Source organism: Pinus tabuliformis, chromosome 5_1 (genome assembly GCF_031772625.1).
Source record: "Pinus tabuliformis cultivar Carrire ecotype Pingquan chromosome 5_1, CPIR1, whole genome shotgun sequence".
NCBI classification, from domain to species: domain Eukaryota; kingdom Viridiplantae; phylum Streptophyta; class Pinopsida; order Pinales; family Pinaceae; genus Pinus; species Pinus tabuliformis.
In genome coordinates, this window is record NC_142305.1 from 143,584,211 (window position 1) to 143,599,527 (window position 15,317).

A 15,317-nucleotide genomic window follows, 5' to 3' on the forward strand; every position below is an offset into this window, starting at 1 on the left:
TGTTTTGTTGTAAACTAGATGTAGGAGTATGTATTGTGTTATGTTATACATCAAGTGTAGATGTATGTATTATGTTGTGTTGTACACTAGATGTAGGTGTATGTATTGTATTGTATTGTACACAGGGTGTAGGTGTATGTGTTGTGTCATACACCGGATGCAGGTGTATGTGTTGTGTTGTACATTAGATGTAGGCATATGTGTTTTACGTTAGGTGTAGGTGCATGTATTGTATGGTGTTGTATGTCATGTGTGGTTATATGTGTGTGATGCACACTATGCATATGTGTACGTAGTTGAATAGAAGGAAGGAATTGGGCTTTTTTGGGTGTGGAAACCAATCTTGTGTGTGCACAGAAAGAACAAAGGCATAAACAAAAATTGATTAAAGGATAGTATCAATATTTTATTTTAGTTTTAATTATGCATGTGATCTATAATTTTGGTTTATGATGGCTACATGTGATCTATGATTCTAGTTTATGATGGTTACATGTGATCTATGATTTTGATTATGATCATTTCTTTTTGAGCTAATTAGATGTGATATGTTTATACATGATGACTTGATCAAAGGGCTAGTTTGACTTGTTGCGATAGGAAGTGTGTTGGGTCCCTATAATACTAGTGATTACCCCATTACTATTGTAGTTATACCCCTTATTTATATTTTTGTGCCCCTATTACCCCCATATCGTTATTTCTGTGCCCCATAGAATCCCTCTATTGTTATTTTTGTGGCTTTATATTATTATTGTTAGGTCGGCTGGATTATATTGTGACTCCTTAGACTCCTATATATAGAAAGAAGGTTTTGTCATTTGTATCATCCAAGAATTGTTCATTTATGTAATGTAAAGGAGGTTGCCCCCTCGAAGAGGCTGAATTCTAAGGCGTGGATCTCTCTTTTCTATCTTTTTGTGAGCTGGTTTCATAACATTTGGTATCAGAGCTTTGGATTCTAGGGTTTCGTTGCTCCAAACAGGTCATCGTGGCATTTTCGCTATACCTTTTTTCTGTGACGTTTCAGAAGTCGCAAAAACAACCCATTTGAGAAGAATTGGCGCTGAACCTTGGGTCTGAATTTCAGAGCTTTTCACGTGATATTTTCGGAGATATGATCTGAGGAAGTTGGTCTTTTTGCAGACTCCTGAATTACACTCAAAACAGGTGACCTGGGGAAAATCGTCATAACTTTCTCTCTGAGGATCGGATTGAAATTTAGTAAAAAGGTACAGAAAGAGGACGGACTGTAGTTTCTTGTGTGTGTGTTTCAGATTAAAAATTTTAAACAGTGACTCGTGGCATGTCGTACAAGTTCACTCTACTGAACCAGTCTAAAAGCAAGTCACTGTGGGAGATTTCACATAACTCTTCGTTGGAGAATCCAATTTGGCTCAGACTTGTGGCATTGGAAAGAGGACGCAGAAGGCTACTACAGGTAGCAATTTCAGAACTGGATGATCTGAAATTACAGAGATACATCAGATTCAATATTAGGCTTCCATAAAGTGAAAAAAGGTGTGTAGTTTTTTTTTCATTTTTTTTGTGTAAGCTTGGTTGAAGGAATTCAAAGGGCATAGTAGAGAATTATTATCGGTAACTGATGCCCCAAGGAAAGAAAATGCAAACACCTAGTAAGGAACCTGAAAGCTCTAGCATGACTCATGAAGAAGAGGAAGAAATGCAACATGATATATCAAAATTACAAGACCAAGTGCAACAACTGTCCCTTGCACAAAAAGGAACAGAATCTAAGATGGATGGTTTAAAGAAAGATGTAGAAGCTAAGATGGATGGTTTAAAGAAAGGTGTAGAAGCGAAGATGGACTGTTTAAAGAAAGGCGTAGAAGCTAAGATGGATGGCATGGAAGCTAAGGTGAATGGCATGGACGCTAAAATTGATGGCATGGATGATAAGATGGAAGAATTGAAGATAAATATGAATAAGTTGCTACAAGAAATGGTCACTAAGGGTGAAAGAGTACTAAAGGAAACTCATGATGAGAACAAAAGAAATGTTAATCATGATTCCATAGACTCTAATGTTGGATCGAAGACTCACCATGTTCCAAAAATCGATATGAGGAAGTTTGATGGCAAGGATCCCGCCACATGGATATTACAGATGGAGCAATTCTTCGATCTCAATAATGTGCAAAACACACAAAAGGTACGTATGGCAACTTTATATTTGGAACCAAATCAGTTTGTATGGTATCAATGGCTTTGTTCTCGTAAACAATTTATCACTTGGGCAATTTTTACGGAAGAATTGATAGCACATTATGAGGATACAAAAAGAAACACTTTTTTTAGCCAATTGATAAGTCTCAAACAAAAGGGTTCAATAATGGAGCACATTGAGGAGTTCCAAAAATTGAACATAAGGGTAAAAGATATTCCAGAGGAGCATAGGATTGATGTGTTCATAGGGTCTTTAAAGGATAATATACAACATGATGTGCGCCTTTGGGAACCTGATTCATTAGAGAAGGCATTCAGGTTAGCAAGAAAAATGGAAAGCAAAATTATGGCAACTAGGAAGCATACCGTTCACAACTATAAAGACGGAAGTGTTGTTGCCCATAGTCTTCCACAACCTACAAGGTTGACACCACAACAATTGGAAGAAAAAAGAGCAAAAGGGCTTTGTTACAATTGTGATAGCAAATACACAAAAGGTCATAAGTGTGCTGAGAAGAAATTATTCTACATAGATTGTGAAGAGGAAGAAGAAAAGGAGCAAGAAAGGTCAAAAGAAGAGGATATATTCCAGGAACAAAGCCTAGATGAAGAACAAATAAATCCGACCATATCTTGTAATGCATTGGCGGGAATTACCACTCCTCAAACCATCAAGATAGAAGGACAAATCAAGAAGAAAAAGGTAATAGTGTTGATTGATTCAGGAAGCACCCACAATTTTATTCATTGTAGGGTAGCAAAAGAATTGAATTGCTTCCTATATCCAGCACCAGAGTGTCAAGTGATGATTGCAAATGGAGGAACAATAAATTGTTCTGGAAAGTGCCATAATATCAAGCTATCCATGGGAGAATATGTATTGACTAGCCCAATGCTTTCCATTCCAATGGGAGGTGCTGATGTTGTACTAGGAGTCCAATGGCTACAATCCTTGGGTACAATAGCTTTTAATTTTCAAGAACTTTTCATGAAATTTTTTGTGGAAGGAAAGGAAGTTGAATTAAGGGGTATTGCAGGGAAACCAGGAAAGATAATCAGCTCTAATGGCATGAAAAAGCTTCTAAAAAAGGAGCAAAGAGGTGTAATTGCACAATTATGTTCGCTAGATGTTTCCACATTGGAATCATCTATTTCTCCAGATCTCCAAAAAGTCCTGGACAATCATTCCAAGGTATTTGAGACTCCCAAAGGTCTCCCACCTATGCGTGATCATGATCATGCTATTCATCTGATTCCAGGAAGTGTTCCTCCAAACATCAGGCCATACAGATATCCATATGTCCAAAAAAGTGAAATTGAACGTATGGTTGCAGAAATGCTAGAGGCTGGTATAATTCAACCGAGTCAAAGTTCTTTCTCAGCTCCAGTAGTATTGGTGCACAAGAAGGATGGATCATGGCGCATGTGTCCAGATTATAGGGAGCTCAACAAGCTCACTATTAAAGATAAGTTCCCCATTCCTGTCATTGATGAATTACTGGATGAATTGCATGGATCAATTTACTTCACCAAGTTGGATCTTCATTCGGGATATCATCAAATCAGAATGAAGATTGAAGACATTCCGAAAATGGCATTTAGAACTCATGAGGGTCATTATGAATTTTTGGTCATGCCTTTTGGCCTTACCAATGCACCTTCAACATTTCAAGGTTTGATGAATTCAATTTTCAAACCATTCCTTAGAAAATTTGTGTTAGTATTTTTTGATGATATACTAATCTACAGCAAGTCTTGGAAGGATCATGTTGAACATGTTGACAAGGTGCTACAACTATTGGAGGAGAAACAATTATATGCAAAAAGATCCAAATGTTTCTTTGGAGTCCAGGAGGTGGAATATTTGGGTCATATTGTATCTCATGAAGGAGTTAAGGTAGACCCTAGCAAAATTAAAGCCATTAAGGAATGGAAAATCCCCACATCCATAAAGCATCTGCGAGGATTTCTTGGGTTGACAGGGTATTATCGCAAGTTTGTTAAGAATTATGGGAGAATAGCAGCACCTCTAACAACATTATTGAAGAAAGATTCATTTTCATGGACTCCGGAAGCAACAAAGGCCTTTAAACATCTTAAAGAGGCAATGTGCCAAGCACCGGTCTTAGCTACACCGGACTTCACAAAAACCTTTATTGTGGAATGTGATGCTTCAGGAAATGGAATTGGTGCTGTTCTAATGCAAGATGAAAGACCCATTGCTTTTGAAAGTCGTCCAATCAAGGGAAAGTTTTTAAGCAAAGCTATTTATGAGAAGGAAATGTTGGCAATACTCCATGCACTTAAGAAATGGCGACCCTACCTAATGGGAAGACACTTCAAGGTAAAAACGGATCATGATAGCCTTAAATACATTTTAGAACAAAGATTATCCTCTGAAGAGCAACAAAAGTGGGTCACAAAGATGTTGGGTTATGACTTTGAAATCATCTACAAAAAAGGGAAGCAAAATGTGGTGGCAGATGCACTCTCAAGAAAGGATGAGGATATGGAAGCATTGTTGTGTGCCATTTCTATTATCCAACCAGATTGGATAAACGAAGCAAAGGAGGAATGGAAGAATGACGAAGAAGTGTGGGCACTTATTCGAAAGCTACAACAAGATTCCAGTACTTCTGATACATTTAGCTGGCAAAATGATTCGTTATGGTACAAAGATCGCTTATACCTCTGTAAGAATTCCCAGCTAAAACAAAAGATTCTTATGGAATTGCACACTTCTCCCTTAGGAGGGCACTCAGGATTTTTAAAAACTTACCACAGGGTTAAGAAGGAATTTTTTTGGGATGGCCTTAAATCAGATATTCAAAAGTTTGTGGCGGAATGTTTGGTTTGCCAACAAAATAAAGTTGAAACAATTAAGACACCGGGTCTATTACAACCTTTATCCATTCCAAGCCAACGTTGGGAGAAGGTTTCAATGGATTTTATCACAGGTTTACCCAAGTCTGAGGGAAAGAGTGTCATCATGGTGGTAGTTGATAGACTTACCAAGTATGCACACTTTTGTGCATTATCACATCCATTTAAAGCCAGTACAGTTTCTACTGCATTTATGGAAACAGTTCAAAAGCTACATGGAAACCCAAAGATTATTGTAAGTGACAAAGATCCCATTTTCACTGGAAATTTTTGGACAGAATTATTTTCCTGTCTTGGTACTCAGTTAGCTCATAGCTCATCTTATCATCCTCAATCTGATGGGCAAACTGAGATAGTAAACAAATGTTTGGAAGGATATCTTCGTTTCTTTGTATCTGATAAATAGAGACAATGGGTCAAATGGTTGCCTCTGGCTGAATGGTGGTATAACACTTCCTTCCATACAGCAACAAAAATGACCCCATTTATGGCACTTTATGGGTACCAACCACCATCAATCACATCATATTTAAGAGAAAATTCTAAGGTTCAAGCAGTGGAACATCACATCGAACATCAACAACAAGTCCTCCAACTCTTAAAGGATAACCTCGTGTTGGCACAAAATAGAATGAAACAACAGGCATATCAACATCGCAGTGAAAGAAGTTTTGATGTAGGTGATTGGGTATTCCTACGGCTACAACCATATAATCAAATGTCCCTAAAGCAAGCGAAGAAGGATAATAAATTATCACCAAAGTATTATGGTCCGTACAAGGTGTTGGAAAAGATTGGTACTATGGCATATAAATTGGAGCTTCCTGCAGCTTCTCGATTGCACCCAGTTTTCCATGTTTCATGTTTAAAGAAGGTTATAGGCGACAAGCTCCCAGTTCAAACAATATTGCCAGAACTTGACGAGGAAGGAAAAATTATATTGGAACCGGAAGCAGTCACAGAAACAAGAACTCGACAGCTACGAAATCGATCAATTTCAGAGTATCTTATCAAGTGGAAGAACTTATCTGCTGAAGATTCCACATGGGAGGATGAGAATTTTATGCAGAAGTATCCAGAACTGCTCAAGCATTGAGGACAACACTTTTTTGAAGGAGAGGGGCATGTTGGGTCCCTATAATACTAGTGATTACCCCATTACTATTGTAGTTATACCCCTTATTTATATTGTTGTGCCCCTATTACCCCCATATTGTTATTTCTGTGCCCCATAGAATCCCTCTATTGTTATTTTTGTGGCTTTATATTATTATTGTTAGGTCGGCTGGATTATATTGTGACTCCTTAGACTCCTATATATAGAAAGGAGGTTTTATCATTTGTATCATCCAAGAATTGTTCATTTATGTAATGTAAAGGAGGTTGCCCCCTCGAAGAGGCTGAATTCTAAGGCGTGGATCTCTCTTTTCTATCTTTTTGTGAGCTGGTTTCATAACAAAGTGAACAAAATTACAAGTGTACCTTATTGATGAGCTACCAGTGAGGTATGGTTTGAACTTATTTCAATTTATTTTGAATCTTATGGAAATTATGTGCTTGGTACAAAAAAGGATGAAAATTCTCGGTTGGGAGGTTGAAATTGGCTGCAAGAATTAGCAATGGTAAAAGGAATTAAAATAGGCAGTAGTATGCTGGTAAAGAACTTTAGGAGCAGGGCCGTTATGGGACACTAGGAACCAATATTTTCCATTGATTTCCATGAGCATGCTATGATCTATATAATCATTTTTAGGCAGGAATATTCCTTGGTTATTTTACCTTCCAATGTGAGGAAACCTTGCCAAGGGATGCATCACCCGGGATAGGGAATGCAAAGGAACTTGGAAGGTGAATGACTACATAGAAGGGGGTGACTGGATTGGTTGAGGGACTATGTAGCAGAGAATGGAAGGCCAAGGAAACTTTTGTTTTGGTCATTAACATTTCCAGATGGAATGAGATGCATATTGGGAGTTTTCCCTGGAGGAATGAGCCGATAATTGTTCACAGAGAGGACAACAACATAGGATTGTAGTGCTAGAAATTGGATGTAGGATTGACTTTGGCAGTGGATTTTGGACATCCTAAGAAGGAGCTGAATCCTGGAACTACTTTTGAGGGTAGAGGTGCGAGCCTCTAGATTCCCTTGTTGTAGATGCAAGCATCACATCCTTCTATTTGTTGGTTAGAGCAAATGTGAATATGTGTATATTATTGAAAATACTTTATTGAGCTGGATTTATAAAGATCCATAGAAAGTGTGATTATTTGATGGTTGAAGAAAATGTGCATGTGTATATGTGGTTATTATTTTAAATACCATAATGAGCTATTTTATAAAGATTCATTAAATGGTATGATTGTCATTTTTTCATCAAGATGTCATTGTAAATACTACAATGAGCTAAGTTATAAAGCTCCATAAGTAGTATGTTTGGGTTTTTAAGTGGTTATTCTAGTTGTAGATGCCATTGAACACTGAGGGTGGTGTTCGCCCAAGGGGGAGGGTTGTGTAACAACCCTGGTAAAAAATTCATGTAAAAAAAAATAAGACCAAGGTCATGGGACACATATTCCAACCTGAATGTTGGGAAAAACATACTTGTGTGGGTGTTAATTTGGTTTATTATGGCTAAGGAAATTGGCAAAGGTAATGGAAAAGGCTTTGGAAAGGCAAGAGGCATTAATTGACATTTTATTTATGAAAATAATGGAAATTAGGAGAAAAGGAAGGGGAAAGGTCACAAGTTGCATGTGAGGAGGAAGATGAAGGAAAGTAATGGAAAATGAAGAAAATAGAGGCCTTATTAATAAGAAGGCTTCTAAGGATTAGTTCACAGACTTTGTTTAGTTCCATTTTGGAGATGTCTCTCTATTCTCTCTCTCACTCTTAGACACTTAGAGAAATCTTGGAGCAATTCAACATTGGATCAAGAAAACTAAAGGAAGAACAAAGACGACAAATGGGAGAAAATATCAAGCAAGGAAGAGTAGGATCAAGTATCTACAGTGGGAGTACTTGTAGGTATCGATTTTCGTGTGTGATTTCCTTGCTAGATTTGGAATGCATGGCACATGCATGTGTGTATTTGGTTCTCTTGTTATCATTAGCATGGGTTTTTCCATGTGTGATAGCGATCTTCAGCCTTGCCTTGCCATTTCTGGATAGCCACGGTGTGATGGGTTCTCTTTTACTCGATTAAGCTGGATTTCTAGATGGTTTCAAAACTGAGTGACGTGGTCTCTGAAAAAGAGCACAAGGCCCTAGACGTGTGATGATGATTGCTGGATGCCTACTGGGAAATCAGGGCAATATAATCGACACTTGCATCCTTAGAGTTTATGAATGGTTAGGTCAGTATAACCGATGCCATGGCATACTCCAGTAGAGGACAGATAGGACGGGAGCGGAAGAGATTAGGAAGGATAGGATGATTTTAGAATAGCTTGGGAACCTGGTTTGGGCAAGGCATGACCATTAAAATTATAAATCTATCAACGTTCAAATCACAAATTTTAAATTGTCCTCATGATTATAAATGAAAATTCAATCACATAACACAATCCTTACATACCTTAAAGGAATTATCGCTATACTTTATAAACCCTTAACTTCAGGACAAAGCTTTTTTAAAGGAGGGGTGTATGTAACAACCAATCTCAAAACACGAACATCATAGCAATATTAGCATGCATGTGAGGCATGCATATGATAGCTACATATGCATGCATCATATACATTTCACTAGTATGTATATATATATATATATATATAGATATATATATATATATATATATATATATATATATATATATATATATATATATAGATATAGATATATATATCGATTATTCATGGAGAATGTCTAAATATAAGATAAATGAATTAATTATCAAAAGTGTTAATTAAATACCTAATTCTCGTAAATAGAAGGAATATACATTTAGTAAGAAATATAGTTGAGTTTATTCATAGGTTTTCCAGCTCATATATAACCCAAAATGTATATTAAATAAACTAAACCCATAAACCTTATTATTAAACTTGATATGTTATAAACATAAAATAATATTTAATATTTAAAATCATTATGGTCATATACTATTTAATAAATTAAAGTACCAGCCGTCATAATTAAAAAGTGATACCACTTGATGTTGTAAAGGGATCTGATTCAATTAAAAGAAAGAAGCATGACAAAGCAACCACCGCTTAACAAAAAAATAATATCCTTTCATAAAGGTGATGAACGTATACGTAGAGGTGAGGGGACCTCTACTATTTAAAGAGAGGAAGGAGGATTTCGGGGGGGGGGGATTATATAGAGGAAGGGGAAAAATAAATCTGTTGGAGGGATGAGCCAGAGGCTGGATTTTGGAACTGAAAATTGGAAAATATTCAACTGTTCTTGGAGTTTTGGGCACCGGGGCCAGTGGACTTCCATTTCAAAGTTCTTTGGATCTGGGAACCGCAGAGGTTGATCCCAAATAGGCAGGGAGGAATAAGTTGGTTTGGTAATGGAACCAAAAAACTTGGAGCAATGTGATCAACACTAGACAAGAGAATCAGGTACGCAGAAGCATTTAATTTGATAGAATTTATTTGATAGAATTTTACAAAATAAATCTATAAATCTGATTAAATTTAATATCAGTGTTTACATTTGATTGAAATGGAATATTAGTCTTTACATTTGGTATCAAAGCTATAGGGATTTTGATAGAAGCAACTAGTATCCTGAACTAGCCTTGTGCAGGCTAAGGTTTTTACATTTTTAAGTTTGTATAAGTTCTTCTGTGAAACCTTTCTTCAAGTTTGTGTGAAAACTTTTCTAGGTGTTTTCTTAATAATTTTTACTTCAAAAAATATATACAGTGGACAAATAAAATTTAAATGAGGCCTCTAAAGAGTCAAATATGATATCTTCATTACTCAGAAAAATTACCCCTTATACATAATTTAGCCATATTATTATTACAATACCATAGTAAAAGATGTAGGATTCCCACCTGTATATTCTCTTAATTTCCAATAAATTTCTGAGTTTGTGTGAAGGTTACAGTGATCCCTTTTTGCACATCAGTTTGTTATCTGTTGACTGTAGGTGAACAATTTTCCACTATATTTCTAGTTAAATGATAACAGAACTAGAAAATTGAGTTCAAGTGGTTATATATACCATTTATAATTATTAAACAAGGAATATACTACTATTGAACACCATGTGATGATGAACTAAACATCTTTCATAAGGGATAATAACTTAGAATTGCCAAGTTGATTTCTTAAATTTCATGAACAAGAATGGCCAAGCTGGTGTGCAAGACATAGTTATCTACATGGGCAGCACATAAATTAAGGTAAGAGTGGTACTCTCAGTTGGATAATTCTAGTGATTTTGATTCAATGTGTGGTAGTTAGAAAGATAAAGATAGTGCTCCTGACATTTCTGGGAGAGTAGGTTATTGCCTCCTATTAACACTCATAGAATTGAGATTTTACAAGATAGTATTTTGGGAAAGAATTCCAGAATGTACATTCTGATGCTGGAAAATCTCTCAGCCCTTCTGTAGAAACAGTTAGAGAAAACAAGATCTCATCTGATTGAATATTACGAATGTAATAGTCAGGAAGCTCTGGAACGATGAACCCTAGCTTCGTAGACGCCGCCTCCTTTCCTTTGGCCGCTGCCTGGTCCCTGCTCGGCCATGATATGGACGGCGGAGCGCGTTTCAGCCCCAGAGCGCTGGTTTCCCCCTTAAGCAATGATCTGCAGGCTGGAACGATGATCCCTATTTTATTGGATGCCGCCTCTCTTCCTCTGACCGTCGCTTGGCCTCTGTTCGGCCCTGAGGTTATTGGCGGAGCGCATTTCAGCCACAGGACAATGGTTTTCCCTTTAAGCACTGAAATGCAGGTATTTCATCTTTTTCTGAAAGCTTCTCGCTCCTCTCTAACTTCCGCTCGAATTTCTGGGGTTTCCAGACTTTGGCCCTCCGGGGAGGCTTCGGGCATCCTTTTCTTACCTCAGGTGGATCATTCTCATTCTTTTCCTCAGATGACGGCAAACGGGAAGTTGTTTTATAATCTGGAAGGCTGCTCAACCTTCTTATCACCTCCTCTGCCTCCCAAAGATAGCCAGTACTCTGTTTTTAAACTCAAGAATTTTTTCAGAACCCTGGATCTATCTGGACGGGCAATATGGAGGCCTGATAGCACAAGATGCATCAATAGTCTCAATGATGATAGAATACGCCCATCCTCTTCTCTCATGCCCTTCAGGCAAATTCAGAAAAAGAATACCCAGCAAAGCTCCCGCCTCCCCTTGTCTCAGATCTGCAGAGGAAAGAGGAGCTTTGATTTTTTGTCTCGTTTCAGATCCAAATCAAGCTCATTTCAGGTAAAACCCTGCTTCAATGGGTGAATTCCACAGATCTAGTGCAGGACCTCAAGCACGCACTGGATCTCAAGCTGGGGATCCCCTCGACAGCTCAACGGCTTCTCTACGAAGGTAAACAACTTGAGGATCTATACTCTCTTTCTTTTTACAGTATTAAAAGAAATGCTTCCATTAGTATTGCCCTTCGTTTGAGAGGGGAGCTGCAGGACAATCATCTTCAGCCAAGGAATACTCATACAAAGAGGCTGTCCATGCACAGAAACAGGGAAAAACAGTTCCACCAGTCCAGGCTCCCAAACCTTTTCTGGTGGACAAACTGGAGGAAACCCCCTCAATCGAAATAGGGCATCCAACGCTGGATGAGCAAACCCAAAAGTATGCAGAGCATGGTATTATATGCAGGTTCAATGGGCTATGGCCGCGCACAGCAGACCTCTACCAGTGGATTCACTCTAACTGGACCAACAACTGTCGAGTTCTGTTATGCTCAAAAGGCTTTTTCATTACAGTGTTTGCTTTTGATTAGGACTACCAAAAGGCCTTAAAAGAAGGGCCATGGTTCTGGGGTTCAGCAGGTCTATTCCTTACCCCCTGGTTCCCAGACTTCGATCCATCTACAACAATCATCACCAAGCTCCCAATTTGGGTCAGACTACCTAACCTCCCGGCACATCTATGGCACTTTGCAGTGTTCCAAGGGATAGGTAACTCTATAGGCCGCTTTCTAGACACAGACATGTCTAGAGGAGAAAAGGGCCTATACACCTTTGCCAGAATCTGTGCAGAAATAGACATGAGCAAAGGTCTCTCGGACAAGATCAATCTCAAGATTGGAGACTTCCACTGGACTCAGAACTTGGACTACGAGAACACAGCCTTCCGCTGCCGCAACTACCATCACACAGGGCACCTTCAGAGCTCTTGTCCCTCGATGCCAGCCCAAAAAAAGAAAGCCAATCCTAAGCAGAAATCCAAAAGCTGGAAGCCTCATGATCCTCCACCCATGGACGATTTTGATTTCAGCTCGGATGAAGAGGAGGAGAATGAGGAGGAAGTGGCTACAAATATGGCACAGGATCTGCCCTCGGCTGAGCCCGAAAATTTGTCCATCCAGCCATTCTCTTAGAAAAGAATTCATCAATCTTCTACCTCGGATTCAGATAAGGAAAACTCTCAGTCAACCTAGCTCAATTTGAAAACCATGCCAGCTTAGCATTGCCCTCCTGAATGGGTCAAAGTTGGTAAAAAGAAAGGGAAAAAGTACCGAATAGTTGACTCTGCCCATGTTGGGTAGAATCCTATTCTTTGCTTTCACTCCCTGGTTCTTCTAGTTAATTCCTGCTCAGCTCTTCCTTCTTCTCTCTTCTTCTAGGAGCCGAGGTGGATAGCATATCCTTTCCGGCTGCCTATGCTCCTGCTTCTCCTGGTTGTAATTTCCTGATGTACATTACTTTCCTTTAATAGACTTAATCTTTACCGAGAAAAAAAAAACAGTTAGAGAAAACTTTAATGATTCCTTAGTGTGAAGGCAACACTTTGGCAGATAAAGAAATACATTTGGAATTGCAGAACCGATATGTTGAAGCTTTTACCATGGAATCATAGGACATAGAGAGAGGTTTCCTTAAAAGAAAACTTCCAATTAAACTAAGTGGTGAATAAATTCATGAATATGTAAAATTTAACATTATCGAGAGAATAATTGAATTCACAGGTAAAGGTTGAATTTAGGTTCTTCAAAAGATTCCCATATCTTGAATAAAGGATAAGGATTGGGACTTAATGGATAATTTGTTTGAAATATAAAATGATGTTGACATAGCAATACAATTGGTTCCAATTAGAAGGTTGTGTACCTTATCTTTTGTTAAGGTAAAGTCTGAGAGCATTGACTTGATGAAAACAATGGGCAAACAGAAGTATACAGACGGGGGAGGCAAAGATGCTTCCATAGCAAAGTGAGGCATAAATCTAAAACAACCATCGTAATACATGTTGAATATTATATTAGTAATAATAGAATAAAAGTTAAAAACAAAGTCATAAAGATACAAATCATAGGCTTCACGATAGAGAAAGGAAATTTATGTACAATGCTTATCACTTTGGCATGACATTTTGCACTAACTTTTCAAGGAATGATTGTTGGGAGAACATTCAGAACTAATTTAGCACTTCTTATAATTAATGAACATAACCTGAGCATAGGTTCCATGAGCATAAATACAACCTATAGGGCCGAAGTATTGAAAGAGTACTACGATTTAAACATAAAGCAATGTATGATGTATTATTGTTAGAGGAAATGTTGAGTACAAGATAGTTCCCCAAATGTTGTTGCATAAAAAACAACATTATTGTTAAAAGAAATGAATTGAAGTCTATCTTTGCTAATGACTATATGCATGATGCATTTTGTTACCAAGTAAGATAAAAACCTAGCTAGTTGTTACTGGAGCAAAAACATATAGATCAATGAATGTTTGGGACATAACGATATGTGCTCGTAAGATCAAATATCATGTGTCAGTTAACAATCCAAAGTCACAAGTTTTATGCACAATCAATACATGAAAGAATGATTTCAAATTATTATGCTTAAACAATGCTGGTACATGGATACATAGATAAATCATGACTTATGTTATGAATATGATATCTATATTTATGTTTTTATTTTACATATCAACACGAATGATGAAATGAAAATCATTATTTGAATACAATTTATTTTGATTATATCGATGCATATCTTATAATTTGTGGGCAAGTGTTTACTTGGCAGATAGTATCATTACCAAACCGACTACGTGATGAAAAAACTCCAAGAACAATTCAAGCTCAATGAGATTCCATGATAGGATATTGACCCTAATTCTACTAGGAGGGGTGGAGGTGTTTCCCACCGTTTATCCTCCAAAACCTGGAGTCATGGGAGGACTGTGTGAGTCACGCTCCCCTAGACGTGCGATGATGACTGCTGGATGCCTATTGGGAAATCAGGTCGATATAATCGATGCTGCCATCCTTAGAGTTTATGAATGGTTAGGTCAGTATAACTGACGCCATGGCATACTCCAGTAGAGTACGGATAGGATGGGAGCGGAAGAGATTAGGAAGGATAGGATGATTTTAGAATAGCTTGGGAACCTGGTTTGGGCAAGGCATGACCATTAAAATTATAAATCTATCAACGTTCAAATCACAAATTTTAAAGTGTCCTCATGATTATAAATGAAAATTCAATCACATAACACAATCCTTACATACCTTAAAGGAATTATCGATATACTTTATAAACCCTTAACTTCGAGACAAAGTTTTTTTAAAGGAGGGGTGTATGTAACAACCCATCTCAAAACACGAACAACATAGTAATATTAGCATGCATGTGAGGCATGCATATGATAGCTACATATGCATGCATCATATACATTGCACTAGTATATATATATCGACTATTCATGGAGAATGTCTAAATATAAGATAAATGAATTAATTATTAAAAGTGTTAATTAAATACCTAATTCTCGTAAATAGAAGGAATATACATTTAGTAAGAAATATAGTTGAGTTTATTCATAGGTTTTCTAGCTCATATATAACCCAAAATGTATATTAAATAAACTAAACCCATAAACCTTATTATTAAACCTGATATGTTATAAACATAAATTAATATTTAATATTTAAAATCATCGTGGTCATATATTATTTAATAAATTAAAGTACCAACCGTCATAATTAAAAAGTGATACCACTCAATGTTGTAAGGGGATCTGATTCAATTAAAGGCAAGAAGCATGACAAAGCAACCACCGCTTAACAAAAAAATAATATACTTTC